The following is a 15002-nucleotide window of genomic DNA, read 5'->3' as shown; positions in this document are numbered from 1 at the left end:
ATGATGGTAACATCAAAGTAAACATACTACAGATCAATTTAAAACAAACAAACCCCAGCTTTTCCAGGGGCCTGGGCAAAGCCCAGAGCTTAACACAGTATAGATGATGTGGTAAGATCTCAAGAAGAATGACCTCAAAAATATGACTGCTCTATGAGGACAAATTGCCCAAAATACCAGCTCACTATTGTTCAGGTCTGACTGACAGCTATTGTACTATAAGTTCTTATTCAAGGTTATTAAACCAGATATTAAATACAAGAGTTCAACCAATTTCTTCCAGCACTATGAATGTTTTGTTTAATTAAGTAAAAACACTACATCTGCATAAAAACTTACAAAGCACAGTGGTGCAACCAGTAGGTGAAGCCTGTCCACATTTGTTGATTCATTACAGATCTCCAGGCAAGGAATGAGTGCTAAATGTTTTAGGAAACATTATTATAGGAAGGTTATATAAAAGTTATAGGAAAAGTATAACATTTATGTGCTTGAAATTTAAATCCCCTTAATCTTACATTAAAAGTACTTGCAAATTGTTTTGTTTTGAATTGAATAAAATGGAGGGTATAAAAAATACACTGAATATTTGTAGGTGTGTGTGTGTGTGTTTACACTTGTACTTGATTCTTTAATTTCATAACATCGAAATAAGATAAAAAAGTACAGAAATTACCAAAAAGTAATATTAGTTGAAAACCAATCTGCTTCCTAAAATGAGTAATTCTTTCTTGCACTCTGGGAGGCATCACGTGTCTTGCATATAATACTGACATTAGTATTGCTTTATATCTCAATTCTGTCCCTTATTATAATGCATTAATCACTTTGTCCAGGTCAGGCCTTCCATGTTGTTTCTCTCCAGATAAAAAAACTAAGACTTAAGTGGCAAGTAAACATCTACCTTTGGTGGTAAAAACTATGATACCCTGCTACATTATTGTACATTTTGAAAGATTCAAGTTGCAGTATTGACTCAGGAAACAACTGATAAGGAAACAATTGTGAGGACCTCTGATGATTATAGTGACCATCACAGTGATGTTTCCCTTGCACAATAGCTATTGATACCCAAGTACTGACAATATATTATAGATCGATCCAGGCTGCCAGCATTCTTCCTGTCCCCTAGATGATGTTTAATTTGTGCATTTCACCCAGTTTCTTCCTGTTCATCCCTTTAATTCATTATCCTTACTTTGGTGATGACTATCTGTGTGGAAATATTATGTGTCCAACTCATTTTTGTGGCTTTTCTCACAGTGTTTTGTTTTCATCTTCCTCAGACTAATTATACTTCTCTTGCTCATCTTTGTTTATTGTTGTTGTCCGTGTTTTAGCTTTAGTATGTTCATGTGTATCTTCATGAACATTTTTTCTTAATAACCTACTGAGTAATAACACTAGGAGCCACTGGTAACTGGAGTAAAACATAATTTGTTCAATTAGGATGATTCTGATTCTTATTGTGATTTCCAAGAGTGGTCTGGAGTGTGATTTATCTATGGTTGTGATTTTAAATATGAAATTGGCCCTGCGACAGACTGGTGACCAGCCCAGATTTTGATTCAGTGTACCCTATGCCTCCCATCAACCTTGAAAAAGGAAATAGAGGAAATAAATGCACCTGTCCCATGTTATTGTGAAGGATAAAGGCTGAGTGCTCTGCAGTATTATTTTTGACTGGAATGAGGAAACACTCTTGAAGTCCTCAAATGTGTTATATAAAGTGCAATTTCAAGCTTTTCTTTGAGCTGTAAGCTGAGCTGTGTCTTCTGCATGATGCTGCATAAGCGTATTTCAGACTTAAATAAATTAGACATTCCTATCTCTTCAGTATATGTTGCTGCCAAATCTTGTGAACTCCACCATGAGAAAGAACAAAAGAAGATGAAATCATCACAGGCAAACAGATCTCAGGGTGCAGCACATTCATGATGCAACACTGCAACATCCCACCTTTGAAAAAACGGTGTCACACTTTTAATGTCTCATATTCCAGTAGTTACCTGGCAGTAAGCTTGATATTTTAACTGTGGGTGCTTATTAAACCCACTAGGCAGAGACTCACCACATTCTGGTGGCAGATTATTGTATTTCTCTTCCATGTGCAAAAAAAAGGCATGAAGAATTAATGTTACATTAAAGTGTTATTGAGTAATAAATTATCTATGTGTCAGCAAATATTGAATGAATTGCCAAGAATTTAAAGAGACATTTGTGTTGTCCAGAGCAGTTGTTCCTCTGTCGCCACCAGCAGTTGTCCTACTTGATTGGCACTGACCTTTTGACATTTTGATGAACCCCTTATTTTTGATAGTGTGCCACTGTAATACAAATAAAATGAAAACAAATAAAAATAAAATACAATTCACACCAACCTCAGCTATCGTGCCTTACGACACCCTCTTTGAACCTTTGTGTAGTGTATATGTTAATCTGAAAGAAGAAAATGATACGAATAAAGACAGAGAACAGTACGAACTGTAACAAAGTTTATTTGAGGGCAAGGCACTAATAAAAGGTTGAAGCTCAGATCTGCACTCAGCATGTCTCATGTAAATCCAGTCAGCTGTTTCTGTAATATAGTAATATTTGAAAGGAAGATGTACTGCTAGAAAAAGAGCAGACTCCAGAATCTGTCAACTCAAAGCAGATCTTTTTCTTTTTTTTTCTTCTACTGTATATTGCATAACGAGTAAGGGGGATATGTGAGTTGTTTTTGGTAAAGACTCAATACGCGTTCCTCAATCAACAGAGAATATTTCAGAGCTTAATCACATTTCTGGTTGACAAGCAATAGCAGCCTTCTCCATCAAACCCCATGAGGAAGAAACTGAAATTTAATGGAAATGAACATGCTCACTTTTTAAATAAAAAAAAAAGTTTCCACTCAAAGACTGATTAAACACATCACAGCTGAATATATTTCTGGATGTTTTTTGTGGCTCAGAGTCTCAAAGTCTGTATTTACCTCCAAGTTCAAAATGTGAATTCACTGAAGCTGTTTAAAAAGAACTTCAAATGCCAGCACTACTTTTAATACCTGTCAGAAATCATTCCAGAGCAATAGCAGCATAAAATAGGGATTAGCAGGTTTAATACTCTGTATTAAAAATCAAATTCCCTTCTTTAAAATGCTTCACAAACTGAAGTCACATAACAGCAGAGAAGAAAATAGAAAAATTCTTTATAGTAGCTATCAAAACAAAATAAAATATTGGATGCAAAATCTTACGTGATATGTGTGTGCAATGAGCCAGTTTCCACAGCAGCCAAAGGAATAGCTGGGAGGACCTCTGAGGCCATATTCCTCTGCACGGGTCTCTATATCAGGTGCCAACTCCAGGCTAACTGACTGAGTGAGATAAGGTGCTCGAAATCCCTACTATTCACTTGATCTATGGCTATTTGCATTCTAAGTATGTTTCTCGTTTTAACTTTTGGAAAAGGAGAGTAGGTGCAACACTTTAATGTGGGGCTCTCTGTATCAGATAATAACCTCAGGCAGAGGGAAGAGAAATGAACTGAATGGCAGTGCTGTGTGGACAGAGATAGGGGAGAAGAGGAGGCCTTGCTGTGGATGGAGACATTTAAAATAAACCTCTCTCTTAGACGACTCTATCATGTCACATGTGACAACATCTAGCTGCATTCATATGGCGTCACTCACTGAGTCTTTTTTTTTTTTACTTATGGTTTGCCACATTGTATTTTACACCAGACTAAGCTGTGCTGGGTGTTATATAATTTGTACTAATGAAGAGTGGTTTTACTATCTCATAAAGCACGTAAAATCCCACAAAGACCATTTAGTTTGATGACATTTTCTTAGTTAGATTGCTACTTTACATTCTTACTCCACAAGAACAATAAAGTTGTGTTAATGGAAGAAGTAGAGCAAGGGAAAATAATCAAATGCTCATTTTCAGACAAGGGGTTCCCTGAGACATAACTGATAGAAACATTTAGAAATGAATTCCCTGAAAGCTGTTCTATGTTATGATATTTCTAAGTGGTGCACTGAAGCAGATTTATCAACAGCAAGGAAAAAGTGGCTTTGAGGGCATTAGTTACTGCTGGAAAACTGTGTGTGACAGGTGCAGGTGCATAAATTAGACCGAGCAGGATGCAATGCAACTATAGTTCATCCATCCATCCATCATCTATACCCGCTTTTACCTGTTTAGGGTCAGGGGGACCTGCTGGAGCCTTTCCCAGCTCTCTTTGGGTGAAAGGCTGCCTTTCTACAGCTAAAGTTAATGTACCTCATCATAGGTTTACATACACACAGAGATCTTTAATTTGTCAAAGGCCTGACTTCACATTATGCAGCATTTATATATGATTGCATATCTAAAATGTATAGTTAACTGTAACTTATGTTATGATGACCCACAAAGCTAACGTCTCTTATTCACTCTATATATTACCACTGTTCCTTTTCATATAACAGCACTGTTGTGCTTGATGTTCTCCTCAAAGTCACTGACTGAGTCACAGACACAGATTAAAATTCCTCACAGAGACGGGTCCGTCTGACCGACATTTGATTGATCTGAGAGTCCAGAGTGCTCTTTGAGCAGAGCTTCTTTTGTTTTTCACTTTATCTGCTCTCCCAAGGTCATAAAAGATTCATGTGCTATGGCTTCCAGTGTTTTTTAATTTAGTTTAAGTAGAGCATTGCAGAGAGACACCAAGAGAGTGTGTTGATTTTATAAATATTTTCTAAGCCATTCCCCTTCCCTGAAGAAAGCTCTGTTTAACCAATGAACAAAGTGTAAGAAAGATGGCTGATGAGCGAGGGAAACAAGCTTTTTAAAGCATGTAATCTCAGTTTTCTTTCTTAATATGCAAATTCACTCCCACTCCCTCTGCTCTCCCTTTAAATTAATGCAAACAAACGGACTAGTAGTGAGGTTGACTGTATTCTTCACCATATGCACTGCAGCTACAAATACCACAGATGCCACACATATCACTACCACTATCATACCACTTCCACAGATGGTAGTTGTAGTATTTAAATCATTCAAATGTGACCTATGAACTGAAAAATACATTTTATATGTCTGCTATAATACAACTTATAGCCACCTTTCAAAATACTATCACAGTCACTCATCTGACAAAACATGTCAAGGCAAAATTCAACAACAGTGATGTGGTGAAAGTGCTATGCCAGCTAATGTGTATATAATGAGTTGCTGTTGTTAAAAGACGTGCAGCAATACACTGTAGTTATTTATTACCTTAATACTTCTGTGGCGATTACCATATAACTGTTCATTTCTAAGAGGTTAAAGAACTGCTGAAGCTGGCAGCTCCTTCTGACAGCCGAGTGAAAGCTCAGCTTTTTCAGTTGCAATCCATCACTGAGCTAAAGCGCACTTTGACAAATTTGAGTCTGTGCACTTTCCAGTGGGTGTTGCATCATCCACAGTTTCACTGAAAGGAAACCAGTCAGGATTTGGTTTAAGGGCTAATCTAGAGGCAGCGATGACGACGTGCTGTGAGGTGTAGAGGATGATCATACAGCTCACCATATGTCATCTTAATTTAGGACTTCATGCAAATATATAATGATCTGAGAAACAGAGAAACGAGTAGTGGTTCTGTATGTGTGCTCTTTAATCTGAGGTAGATTGTGCAGGTGTAACTTCAGCCTGTGGCTCATTGTCACCAGACCCCATCCTCCCTCCCTCAGCTGATACACACTGGTGATCTGGATAATGAACTGCCTTTGCTTTGTTTCACTATTTTCATGGTATATAGAATACAATACACTCAGGTTAGTCATGTGTATGCATACAATTTTTTAAGAAAACAGTCAGTGCTCACACATTTATCTGCCAACTGTTTCTTTTCATCCTATACAGGAGAGGAGTCAAAAGACTGGAACAGATAAGGAGGAGTCAAAATGCAACCCAAGAGATTAGGAAACTACACCTGTACTGTGTTATCAAATCGTTCTGCCGATGTAACAGCTATACAGACACAGAACATTGTGATTGACACAGAAAAATTACCTTGGAGAGCCATGAAATCATTTTTTTAAATAGTAAAGCTGTGCTTGCTAAATAGACACATTCACTGTAAAATCTCCCTGTGAAGGAGTTTGAGAGGAAAATGAAATCACAAAACAATAAAGAAAAGACAACCTTTTGACTCAATTTTGATCAACATGATTTTTCCCCTCAAAAAATTAAGCAGGCAAACTATTTTTCTACAAGGGGAGAGTAGCTTTACGAAGCTCAGACCCCTTCTTGTGGTATAATGGAAATTATGCAAATCAAGCCTGGGCTTTAAAAACATTAACGCAGGGAGAAGTCATCCAAATTACAAAAGTTTTTGATTTCAGAAACATTACAAGTGAATTTATCTCAGCAGGTCCTCTCTCACTGCAGTGATTTTTTTAGAGTAGCTAAGCTGAGACAGAATATATTTGTCTCAGGCAGCGGAGGACATGATGCTTCTCTCTGAGAGGAACAAGTGTTTTCCTTGATGAATGTCAATAGACTGCTGCTTTTGCAGAACTTTAAAAAAGATGTTAGTGAAGGCCATTAAAGTGGAAGACAGAGACTTGTAAACAATACTATACTGGATCCACTTAAATGGATCCTGTTTTCCTTCCTGCCCTCTTTTATTTTGACCAACGTCCCTGACCTGACCCAGAGGTTTTTGTCTTCAGCTATATCTTTACATATTTTAAATTAACTAATTAGGTCATTAACCCTTCGATGCTTTATTAATCCTGTACCATCCATATCCTCCAACTAGACCTTTGTCATCATGGAAACAATGAGAAACCTTTTATTTAAGCATAAAAACTACTCAGTAGAAAGGTTGTAGAGTGGCCATAGATAATAAAAGGAGTTCACATGAGTATCAAACACTTGTCTCCTGTACCTGTGTTTTTACATCCATCCATCCACCCCTTCTACCTACAACTTGCACTCTGTGAACTTACTTATCTCTTTGCTAACATCATAATTACTACAGGCACTAGAAGTTGTCGAACAAAAATATGTTACTGCTGTTTGCCAAATAAAATGTTTACAATCTTGCAATGTTTGCAATCTAAGTTTAGTATTTTAGCAAGCTTACATTTGCTAATTCCCCCTAAGCACAGCTGAGGCTGATGGGAGTGTAATTAGTTTTATGGTTACTGGCTCATAAACCAACACTAATGGATCAATTACAATTTTGACCTGGTTATGGTGCTGGAAAGAAAGTTATTGCAGTACATCCACAGGGGAACATAACTGACCAAATGTGCCAAATCTAATGACAGGCCAGCCACTGGTTATTGAGACATTTCACTCAATAACACAAACATCAACCTCAGTGTTAGAAAACCATTAATATTTCTGAGTATTTTAACGCCAGTCAGATTAATAGATGACTGGTAGCAGTAAATGAGGAGCGAGGGGTTACAAAAGCAGCAGTCATCCTCCTGGGACCCTGAATGAATGTGTCTTCAACAGTCTGATGAAGCCATCCACAGATCCATGCAGCAAGAACCACTTACTTTAGAAAAAAATAAGCCTCAAATGTTGTAATGGAGCCCTTCAGATGATCAGATCTGTGTCAAATGCTCTCCCATCTCATAATTAATATGAGGATACAGCTGAGATTAGCACAGGGCAAATATGTAATTATGCATCATTGACCATGTTGAAATATGATTAGTCTCAGGCAGGGATGTTCTGTATAAATGTGTGTGTGTGAGAGAGAGCTAGATGGATTTAGTAATGAAGCGGAAATGTTACATATTATTCTCATGTGTTCTGTCTGTCTGCATAATTATAAGTGTACAACAACACTGTACACTGTGAACAAAAGCAAACAATAGAAAGATAAGGGCTGAGACTATTTGGTAGATGTGGAGGAGAACATGTTTTTTTCATGGGTAAGGAAGCTGCACTAAGCCACAGAAAAGCAGCTCTAAAGTCTGCCCTGGTTATGTGAACTAGATCTCACATTGATAATTTAAATAAATCTCTTCCTACATCTTATGAAACACAAGCTCAATCTGCAGCGTTCAAGATCTTTTTCTTTTTAAAGAAGCCTGAATATTATTTTTTCATGTGGTTTGTTTTGAAATTGCTGTGGGAAAAAGCTGGTAGGTGACTGGAAGCTGTGAGCACAAAAGGGAGAGGCTGTGAAGAGTCTGCACAGTAACGTCCGACTGCACTAGTTGAGCAGAATAGAGAGGCCTCATTAAATTTTAATTGCAGCACGATACTGAGTGCATTGCCATCTACATCAAGATGCATGTGACCTTTTTTATTTCCCATTTCACTTCTACCAAATGAATGTGCACATCTCACATGTCCTCATGTTGGCTTAGACGCTGTGACTACATCAATGGACTCACAATTTTGACCCAAACACACACACACACACACACAAGTGAGTGAGAGACACAAAACCATTCACTGTTATTCTGTGTCCCATAAGAACAATCTGCATTTCCTTTTATTCTGCGTCAAATCAAGTGGGCATCATATACACTGTTGTGGAAACTGTTGGGCTGTAGAAATTTAGCTTAGAGCAACGTACAAAGACTGGACCAGTGTCCATGAGATTTGTAAAAAATAAGTATAGATAGATTGATATGTGAAAGACTGAATAACAAAATTGACAAAAAGGCTCCTATTCCATTTTAATTGCGTTGTTAATTGCATTCTTTTAATATGAACAACATCCCACACAGGCTAGTGCATACACCCTGGTGCTCAAACAATACAAATCACACTGCAGCATCAAGAATAAAAGCGGGTTCACACAGTTCCTCACAGTTTCAGGTTGATGTGAGAAGAAAGAGTCACGTGAGCACCAAACAGCCTGTTCAGTATGCATGCTGGAGGAGATTAGTGTGTGTTTATCGCCTTCCTGTCCTGGATGGGTGTTGCATTTCAAGGTACTGTCTCCAAACTGCCAGAATCAATTAACATGAATAATAAATGCCTACTGACGCGGTTGGTCTTGAGTGCTCATTTTGTTCCATCTCCCATTGTACACACACATGCAGAGCAGATTAATTTTGCAGGAGGTACAAGCAGGAAATTCTTTTATAGATAAAAGGTAAAATATTTTTATATCGTTAAAGGCCCTGCACAACCTTCCACACAAAAGCACCGCAATAGCTAAACGTGAACAATTCTGGCTCTTTGAAAGAGGATCTAATTCATCTAACTTGAAAAAAGAAAGAGTGATTTCACCTCACTGTGAGCTGACACCAAAATCACTTTACACACTTCAGCAACTACAACTGTAGTGGTCACACATATTAGCAAGGTCAACAGGAACGACCCAGTGGTCACCAAGCTCCAGCAGACACTTGGCTGTTATTGTGAAATGCTGATTTCTGCTTGATGTACAGTAAGAGCACAACTGTAAAATATGCTGTAAATTGAACTAGTTTCATATTGAAAGTGGATAAAATAATTATCCAAAGATCACACATGTTAAAGGCAAATCCTGTTATATAACATATCAAGTGACAAATGTAAGAATAACAAGAAAGGAGAGATTCAAGAGCCCTGCAGCAGCTCTGTGAGGCTGTACTCAAAGGCACAGATGTGCTTTGAACTAAAGGCTCGTATCAGCATGCTGACATGATCACGATGCTAAATCACAGGTACTGTTTAATGCTGTATAAAGTTTGCCGGGTAAACAAGCTTAACATAGTGTGCTAGCATGCTAAACACAAAGTATAGCTGAGATTATCATGACAATTTTATTTTTTTAGTAAACCAAATATTAAACAAATGTGTGTGAATGAATGCATGTAACATCCATCCATCCATCCATCTTCTATACCCGCTTTTCCTGTTCAGGGTCACGGGGATCCGCTGGAGCCTATCCCAGCTCTCTCTCGGGTGGAAGGCAGGGGTACACCCTAGACAGGTCACCAGTCTGTCGCAGGGCCACATATAGACACACAAAGACAGACAACCTCACACACTCACACTCACTCCTACGGGCAATTTTAGAGTCACCAATCAACCTGACATGCATGTTTTTGGACTGTGGGAGGAAACCGGAGTACCCGGAGTAAACCCACGCAAGCACAGGGAGAACATGCAAACTCCACACAGAAAGGCCGGGATGCGAACCCACGACCTTCTTGCTGTGAGGCAACAGTGCTAACCACTCAGCCTGCATGTAACATATTTCATAGAAACCTATTGAAATATTCAACTCAAATCCACAAGGCGCTACATAAAATGGATACTCAAAGTGATTCTTGAGCTAACATTACAGTAAAGACTAAAACAAACAAAAAAAACTACCTGCCTAACACTGCAACACTGACGCGACCCCCCGTGTTAAATTAACGCTTTATTTGCAGAGTGATTAAAGCTTCTTACTATTTACATATCAATGGTACTGCTCTTTACAAAATGAGCTCTCACATTCTTCCTTCCTTCCTGTGCATAAGCAACATGGCTCAACTTTGCATATATACTGCACTCTCCTGAGGTGGGGGAAGAGGTTGAAATCACTGTGAAACTCAGTATCATTGCTAAATAACTGACATTCAGGATGTTGACCCTTTAATGTCACATTAATTAATGGCCTTGTTTGATTAGAGGAATGTTGTTCGTGGTTGCATTTCAATAACATTCATCCTGATTACGTATGATGCTGTTCAGCCCATAATTGCTCTGATTGACAGTAACAATTTCACAGATGAACCTAATTACTTTGTTTACTGTGTTGTAATTAGCTGTTAAACTGGACCCAATTTTAAATCTTCACCTTGTAGATAAACCTACAGTAAAATAAACAACTACTCATATCAAATGTTTCAAAACACAATAATTATACTGAAAATGTAAAATACATAATACATTGTAATGGCATAGACTGGTCAGGTGCAATAACTGGTACTACTAGTACCATATTTAAACACATGCCTTGTGCAGATTATCTGTATAAATCTATTAACATTTTCCCATTGTTGACTTTTATGCCAATGAGTAATAAGTAGAATACACCAGACTAAACCAAGAGCTCTGAAAAATACGAGCTGTATTAGTGTGCACATTCAATTTTTACAGAAGATTTAAGAATTCTGTTCTCTGAAAATCTACTTTTTATACAACACGTACCTACAAACCACCACCAGTGTAAATCTTTTTCATTTATTAACTTACAAGAAATTGTATTGTTCTGAATTACCATATAAGCCTGTAACATGATGTCTAGTCAGTACAGCTGCTCTTTTGTCTTTTCACTATATAGACGCACACCTGCCTGATTTCTCTATCTGGAAATCTGGTTGCTGCCCAGGAAAGCTGTCAAATTGTTCCAAACTCCAACAGAGTAAAACCATCACTTTGATAAAGTCTGTTCAAGTTGTCTTTTAAATTGACAGGCAATCTACTTGTGGGAGAGTTAATTAGACCTGAGTACGAAGTAACATGTTGAGAAGGATTTAATACAAAACCTGCTGTGTGAGAGTTTTTAATTTGGGGGTTACCACAGGCATAAAGTGCTGCCATGTGGAGAAAAGTGAAGTGGCAGAGTTTGATTATTTCTGCAGCCACGGTTCCTCCCTGTCATCAAATGACAACGTGTGTTTATTTTATCTCCACCTGATTAAAAGCTGCATTTTAATGAAAGTATTTTGCTATTATCAAAACATAACTGAAGATGGTAAACTGCTCTTACCAGTAAAATAAAATTAAAACTGAATATTTTAACACACTCTCATTGCACTTGGCTCTTTTAATCCACAGTGTTAAACAAACCAACAGTAGATATTACCTTACGCCATTGTTTTCAAGAACTGCTCCGCATAGCCTGTCAGTGCTGTTCTTAACAAATACTGTATCACCCTCTTGTGGTACATAAACTATTTCACAATACAAAACTTGTGGAAACTGCACATCTTGAACAAATGACTGTTTTCTTTTGATCATCTCTGATTTCATCTATGACATGCACAGTTACATTTACACTTGTTGCCTTTATTACATTTACAACCCCAAATACAAAAACGTTGGGACACTGTGTAAAATCTACATTAAAACAGATTGCACTGATCAGCAAATTTCATAAACCCACATTTTATTTATAATAGAACATATCAAATGTTTAAACTGAGAAAATGTACCATTATAGTCAGTAACAGTTTGGGTATAAAAAGAGCATCTTGAGTCAGAGTCTCTCAGAAGTAAAGATGGGCAGAAGTTCACCAATCTGTGAAAAGCTGCGTCTTGTCAAACAATGTCAGAATAATGTTCCTCAACATAAAACTGACTTTAAATATATCATCACCTATAGCACATAAAATCACCAAAAGTTTCAGAGAATCTAGGGAAATCTCTGTGTGCTAGGAACAAGGCTGAAACACAATGCTGGTTGTCCGTGACCTTTGGGCACTCAGACGCCACTGCAAATAAAAATAGTGATGGACATCACTGCATGGGCTCAGGAATACTTCCAAAAATCACTGTCTGTGAATACATTTTGCTGTGCCATCCAAAAATGCAAGTTAAAGCTCAATCATGCAAAGAAGAAGCCATTTATGAACGTGATCCAGAAACACTGCTGTCTTTTTTGAACCAAAGCTCAAGTAAAAGTTCATAAGTATGCTTCCATCCAGACAATATCTTTTTCAAGGAGGGCCTTGCATATTTCAGCAGGTCAATGCTAAACCTCATGCTGCATCTATGACAACAGCATGGCTTCATAGTAGAAGAGTCCAGGTGCTGAACTGGCCTGACCTGAAAATATTTGGCCCATCTTGAAACAAAAAGTACAACAAAGAAGACCCAGAACTGTTGAAGAGTTAGAATCCTAAATCAGTCAAAAATGGGACATTTCTTTCCCAAAACTCCAACAGCTGGTTTCCTGAGTCCCCAGATGTTTACAGGCTGCTGTTATATATATATACTGGATGACTGTGGATTTTCTATATTTGTTTTTCTCCCATAGTCAGTGAAGACATACAGGTTAGATTAACTGGGGACTCTAAATTGCCCATAGGAGCTAATGTGAATGTGATTAGTTTGTGTTTCTCTGTCAGCCCTGTGATAGACCAGTGACCTGGGTGTACCTGCCTTTCACTCAGAGTCAGCTGGGACAGGCTCCAGTTCCCCAGAGACCCTAAAGGATAAGCGGTATAGCTAATGGATGAATGGAGTCTGCAGATTGGACGTACAGGCATTTTTCTTTGTTCTCCAGCAGCAACAGCTTATGAATTAAATACAGTCAGTGTTATTTGAAAGTAGATGAGCCATATTTTTCTTTTCTGCTTGAGGCTTATGAAATCATTCAAAATGTTATTTAACAGATACGATTTCTAACATACAGCAGCAGTGGTAGTGGTTACGCAGCTGTTAACCAGCTGTTGTTACAAACAAGTCATCAGATGCACATGGATTTGTTATGTGTCCAGGAGTGAAATGGTTGGAGAAGTACTTGTATTTTTTCAGTACTCAGGAAACGTTAATTAGTTAAAGTCTTTCACGCTGAAACTAGAGGTGGGTGCAAGGTGGGTGGGATGGGTGCTGGGGGGTGAATCCCATGTCAGGGGCCTGCTCTTGTGAGATGCACCTCTTCCTCAGCAGTGATGGACATACAGTCACTGTTGTGTCCCTGGAACTTTTCATAGGTGGATTTAGCAAAAACATTGGTAATTGCAAAATGTTATTTTTCTATCCTAAGTACTTTGAAAAATTGAAAAATACCTGTTAAATATACAGAATACTTGTACATTTGCAAATGATATTTATCAAATCAAATCACATTACATTCTATAATTTTTTTCAAAATATGATTAAGTGATTTAAAATCACTGATCACCCAAATTGACTGTGAATAAAAGGGGTAATTCTGGACTGTCATACTAAGTCAGGGTGATAAACCTGACGCAGCCTGCTAGATGCTTGCTGGATTATTCAAATGCACTCTGTTGCTGGTTGTAGGAGTTACCACACTGTATATTTGCTCTCTCAGAATAAAGTTTTTAGTCTGCAGAATATGGCAGAATGACAGAGATGATTTAGGCTGACTGATCTAAAAGCTTAACCTGCACACATTGTGGATGCAGTACGGAGAAATACTCTGTCAGTGTGTGTCAAGAACTAACTATAAAAGAGAGTCAACATGAAGGCCACCAATGACTTCACCTAGCTGTCAAGGTCTTGCTTTTCATGTTGTGAAAATATTGTCCAACATTTCCTATATTTTCCACGAACACTGGTTCGGGATAGAGAATATCTAATGCACCTGTACTTTATGACTCATGTTGTATTTACAACACCAATATTTTGAAGCTTTGTACAGTAGAGCTCAATGAGTTTCAAAAGGAGAGTTTTCCAAAATTAGATCTCACAGTGGAAAAGGTCTGAGTCGCCCTCTGGTGGAGAAGTTCCTATATTTTCTTCTCTTCAACCCCTGTGATCAACTAGTGGGCTGCTCAGTACAAGCTCATGCTGCGCTACCAAACTGTTTCATCTCATAAAGACAAATTTGAAATAACAGTAAAGATTTCAACATTTACAAAAACACCTGAGGCTGATTTTGTGAAAATATGTATCATATATATTTCTAATATGGGTGTAAACATACAACAAAAAGCCAACTCAAACAACACTGTGTGGAAAAATTAAATAATATTAAGTAACTTTACGTAAAAGCTAAACTGGGTTAAATGAGTATCAAGTCACTACCTCAGTCTGCGTTTTAAAAAGTAGATCAGAGCTCAGTCGATCTTAATAGATTAACAGAGTATTGGTGAAGCAGACAGTCGTTTTTTCTAGCTATCTGAGTTGCATTCATTATCCATCAGCGCTTTATACTAAATTAATAATAAACTGAAAAATGAAACAGCTGCTGTTCCCCTTAGTTAAGACTAGGCTCATTAACTCTGATGCATGTGTTCTGCTCTTATAATGCACTTTGTTTGACACTAATGAAGTAAAGCAGGGAGTTAATGTGTAGCAGAGCTGTAGCAATTAGAAGATAGGTGCAACTATATA

The sequence above is a fragment of the Mastacembelus armatus genome, chromosome 3 (assembly GCF_900324485.2).
Source record: "Mastacembelus armatus chromosome 3, fMasArm1.2, whole genome shotgun sequence".
In the NCBI taxonomy this organism is placed as follows: domain Eukaryota; kingdom Metazoa; phylum Chordata; class Actinopteri; order Synbranchiformes; family Mastacembelidae; genus Mastacembelus; species Mastacembelus armatus.
Note: the sequence above shows the minus strand (reverse complement) of the source record.